Source organism: Sinocyclocheilus rhinocerous, unplaced genomic scaffold, assembly GCF_001515625.1.
Source record: "Sinocyclocheilus rhinocerous isolate Xijiao unplaced genomic scaffold, SAMN03320098_v1.1 scaffold273, whole genome shotgun sequence".
Taxonomy (NCBI): domain Eukaryota; kingdom Metazoa; phylum Chordata; class Actinopteri; order Cypriniformes; family Cyprinidae; genus Sinocyclocheilus; species Sinocyclocheilus rhinocerous.
In genome coordinates, this window is record NW_015656360.1 from 3,708 (window position 1) to 8,862 (window position 5,155).

Genomic DNA, 5,155 nt, shown 5'->3' on the forward strand with positions numbered 1-5,155 from the left:
ATGAACTGAGAAATCAAAATTCCCTTGATCTTTTGAAATATAAGAGGTCATTTTACTATTAAAACATACTGTAAGTTTCAGAACTCAAAACTTTCTCGTTAGTCTAAAACAGCTTATATTGAAGCCAATCTGCCAACATGACAGGTTGTGGAATGTGTCACTTTATGACGTAATAGTGTGGCTAAACCCCGCCTTCCGCAGAAGATCAATGCCTGCTTTCACATCACTGCCTGCTTAGCCCCGCCCACTGATTTGCGCATGTAGTGTAAATAACGAGAGAGGCAAACACAGGTCTGCACAGAAACCAAACGATAAAGATGCTATGAAAACAACACGATGCTGTGCAGTGCCAAGTTGTGGAAAAACACAGTCTTTGCATTGCGCTCCTTCTGATCCCAACTTTAGGAAAGAGTGGATGAACTTTATTTTTAATGAAGATCCAGACCGCGTCAGTAATGACGAATATATTGGATCCGACAGTAATGTCGCACCACACAATTGTGAGTAACTGTTTTTATTAAGTGGTCACTATTGCTTTGTCTGTTATTACAAACCGTTTGATATGTACTGAGTGTTTATGCGTTTTTAACCTAAATCACAGCAGCGTCCATCTGTGAAGGCTGTCGGCTGTCAAACATACACAACTGTTAGCCAGTCATAGCAGTGGGCATTTACTTCTGAGTCTACAATCCACCACACCTATTCAAACAGAGCATTCCGATGAGGGGGGTCAAAACAGGACAGAAAATAGCCTATTACTTCTAAATCATGATGTTGTTTTAATGTAAAAATCTTAATAACATTATAAGTGGACCTCAAAGAACAGTACAAAATAATTTTTTTTAAAGGCAGTTCATGACCGCTTTAAACATTTATTTTTTTTTTTTTACTAGATTGTCATTCACATTGATTTTAGAATTGTATTATTGATTTGAATGTGATATGAACAACACAAAGCTGTGTCAGTGGGAAAGAAACCAAGTCTTGCATCACGGCAACGATTTAGACGACACTCTTTCGATTTGTACCATCTGTCATTATCCATCTAGAGATTTGTAGCTGAGCATTTGAATTATAAAGCATTATTCATAGGATAACTTATGCTGGCTCTGTCGGAGGAAAGCAGAAAAAGCAGGCTGGGGGATAAAGGTGCTTCCCGCTTGTTCATCGTCTTGGTGAAAATGGCAGGGAATCACACTAGCGTGTTTCCATGCTATGCATGCATTGTAAGGACCAAGTGAACAATAACAATAAAGTAAAACAGACATGTAATTTCCAGGCTTTATTTAGTGGTAGTGCAGACGGATATGTCATGTTAAACGAAGGGAGGTTCTGTGAGAAAGCATATAACACTGTGAGCTGTGGTGGGAGGCAGACTTTGATCTGATCTTCACACAGTGCAGGAGGTGATGTGTCGCATTAGGTGTGAAACATGCGTTTTTCTCATCTGCCCATTTATTTCATAACTTGAAATGTGCAATGAATGTGCAAAAAAATGCACCCTGACTATACTGCACTTAAGCATGGCCTTGCTTATTTTTGCCACAATATAAAAATTTATAAATTAAATTTTTTTATTAAATTTGCTTAAAATGTTACATTTGCAAGTAATAAAGTTGTCTCATAACATCAATTTGTAGGATTAGGCCAACCTTTAAGGCTAATAGCACACTGCAGTGCCAGTGATGACGTACTTTTGAAGGCCAACACGGAAGTTGGCATCACATGGTTTCCTCGACAAAAACCCAATAGGACTTTTCCACTGGATTTTGGATTATTGCTGAAAATAAGCTCTATGACCAACAAAAGTTTATGATTCTTATGCGTTTTGTTCATCATGATGTTCTTCACAAGTGAACTCCCAAACTTGCCATAGGCTAAACATAGGCTATAAACGAACTAAATCACGTCACCATCACTAAGCTTCTGACAACTCTTTTCAGTCTTTATTTAGAAAACATTTTTCTTCGTTTGAGCTATAAGTTTGCAGGAGTTCATTTATTTACACAATATGGCCGAAAAGGCATAACGGAGGCCTACATTCTCCTGCTTTCGCATATATATCCAATCAGGATATATCATGGACAAATCATTTTTTGAAAGGTAAATTGTTCAAGCCAATCAGCTTGAAGACTTTACTGCATGAAGCCTGCTTGCTTAAGAAAAACATCCAAAGTAAAATACTGATGAAATCCAAATTATATTGAATTGCCTCAAGGTTAGAATGAATGAGAGGGACATAGGCTGCATTTGTCATAATGAAGGAGTAGGAGATGGACTTCTTCGCCATAGAAGAGTCAGGTGTTGGATGGAATGGGGCTCTCCATCAGTGGTGGACGAAGTACACAAATCAAGTACTTGAGTAAAAGTACAGATACGTATAATAAAATATTACTCCAGTAAAAGTAAAAGTACTCCTTTTTCAATTTTACTCGAGTGAAAGTACAAAAGTACTCGATTTTTTATGTACTTAAGTAAAAAAGTACTGATAGATAGATTCATTTTGCAATTTTATATAGGCTACTTAATTTAAATATATACTAGCACATATTTTTTTATAATCCTACTGCTCAAAATACCTGGGATTTTCCCAAAATAACCACTATATGGAGTCAAGATATATTTTTGTTGTTGATATGGACTACGTTGACGAGAGTGATGTAGTAATGTTCACTGTGAAGCTTACACTGCGATGTACCTGAGAGAAAACAGATTTGACCATCTGATTTTCACCAGTAAGAAAAAAGTGTTTTAAAGCTTGTTGTTTTGCAGAACATCACAGTTATATATAACATGAGAATAAGGCCTGAAGTTAGGAACAACATTTTAAGGAAAATATAATTATATTTTCATAATGATTTTTTTCTTCTCAAACCTTGTCTGTGGTGTAAAAACACCCCTGGCCAAATGCCCCCAGAGGGCATCACTTCCCACTTTGATAATTACTGTAGTTACCATGTTCTGAACATCACATCCTTTATTTTCCCCCAGATGTAATCTATCTAGGTGGTTGAATAAAAATAGTTGGACTTTATTTTTTAAAAATGACCTCAATTTAGCACCAGCAAGCTCGTTAGCTAGACAGTTAGCATCAGCTAACAATATTTACTTATTTTCAGTATGGTTATGAATAAACATTCATATCTGTCTAAGTAAAAAGTACGATCTTATGCTTTGGAATGTAGTGAAGTAAAAGTAAAAGTTACTCAAAATAAAACGACTCCAGTAAAGTACAGATACTTGAAAAATGTACTTAAGTACAGTAACGAAGTAAAGCTACTCCGTTACTGTTCACCACTGCTCTCCATTCACGTATAAATGATTATAATGGCGTACTCCGATAATGACACTACGTGATTTGTTTTGTGGATTTGGTATATTGACTGTTCTTGTGTTGGTGATCAGAGAGATAACATGTTAATTATCAGGGGGACAAGTGAGCATAATTATAAGCAAATATATAACAAATCATCTGCAAACTTTTATTAGTAACTAATTAAAGTTGATGAATATTAATCACCCTCCCTGAAGAAAAACAATCCTCATTGACCAATAATAAATGGATTCCAATAATGAACCATTCGTTTACTCCTTTTGAGGAAGAAATAGCCTACTTGTTTAAAAAAATAAGTATGAACACTAACTATTGATTTAAGAGGCTATTTTCATGACAGTTTTCAACTAAAAACAGAAAACTTTTTATGCATTTTGGCCGACATGACAACGGCGTTTTGGGAGCCTGAAAACACTAACTTTTTGAACGTTTTTGAAAATGATACCAATATCATCCCAGTGAAAATGGTGACATCATGAATATGCGTATTACGTGTTCAGTCCTGTATGTATGGTGGCCGAGAGAGCTCAAGCTGCGAATGAAGAAACACATGCAAATTAAGAAAACATCTTCATCAATTTGACAACAAACTCACTGCAAATTCTCACAACACAAATACAGAAACGTGCTGCAAATAAAGAAACGCACTGCAAATTTTCACAACACAAACAAAGAAATGCGCTTCCCTTAAACATTTCTGATGTGGTCTGTGCATATTTGCAGCACGTTTCTGTTTTTGTTTGTTTGTTTTGTATTTGCAGCATGTTTCTTTGTTTGTGTTGTGAGAATTTGCAGCGCGTTTCTGTATTTGTGTGTGTTGTGAGAATTTGCAGCACATTTCTGTATTTCCAGCGTGTTTCTGTACAGTATTTGCACCGCGTTTCTGTATTTGGTTGTGTTGTGAGAATTTGCAGCGGGTTTCTGTATTTGCAGCGTGTTTCTGTATTTGGCTGTGTTGTGAGAATTTGCAGCGGGTGTGTTGTCAAATTGATGAAGATGTTTTCTTAATTTGCATGTGTTTTTTTCATTTGCAGCGCGCTGAGCTCTCTCATGTATGTGCACAGGCGCGTAGAGTTTCTTTAAAAAGCAACATCTCCAACTACTGGTCTGGCATACATAGTACAGCGTTTTTAGTCGATTTTTATAATTAAAGGTGCAATAGGTGATTGTCTTCAGAAACATTTTTTGTTATGCTGGTTGAAAGTCTCTTCACATCCCGATAGCAATCATTAAGTTAAGTGGCCTGAGCAGGGAAAATCCGTTGAAGTTTACTTCACTTCGGAACATAGACTGGAATTGGGAACCTGATGTAGCCTATTGTAGTAATGTTGTCTCTGGTCTGTGAGCATAAATGCGTTTGGGGGCGTGGCTTTGGACGGCGATTGCAGGGAGGGTGGGACGTTTGCTTTCAGTGCTATCAGGCTAAAGTTAGCATTTTCCAAGATCTCCTATTGCACCTTTAATGTGAAGGGGGATCGTTTTGACAGAGTTGTTGTCTATTTGGAAAACTTTTCAAAAACGTACCCTGATTCTAGGTCTACGGCAACAGTTTTTGGTTTTGATAGGGTTCAGTAATCCGTGTATCATTCGATCATTCATTTTTTGATTTAATATTGAAAGTAGAAAAATGAGAAAACGGCTCCTTTTTCGTTTTTTTGTTTTTTTTTCCAAAAAAACGAAAAACGAGAATTCAGCTTAAATTTTCGTTTTTCGTTCATGGGTGGAAAAATGAATAAACAGCTTGAATATTCGATTTCTACATGTGGGCGGGAATTAAACAACCCTGTCTGCTGATTGGTCAGCCGAAGATCAAACCGTGCC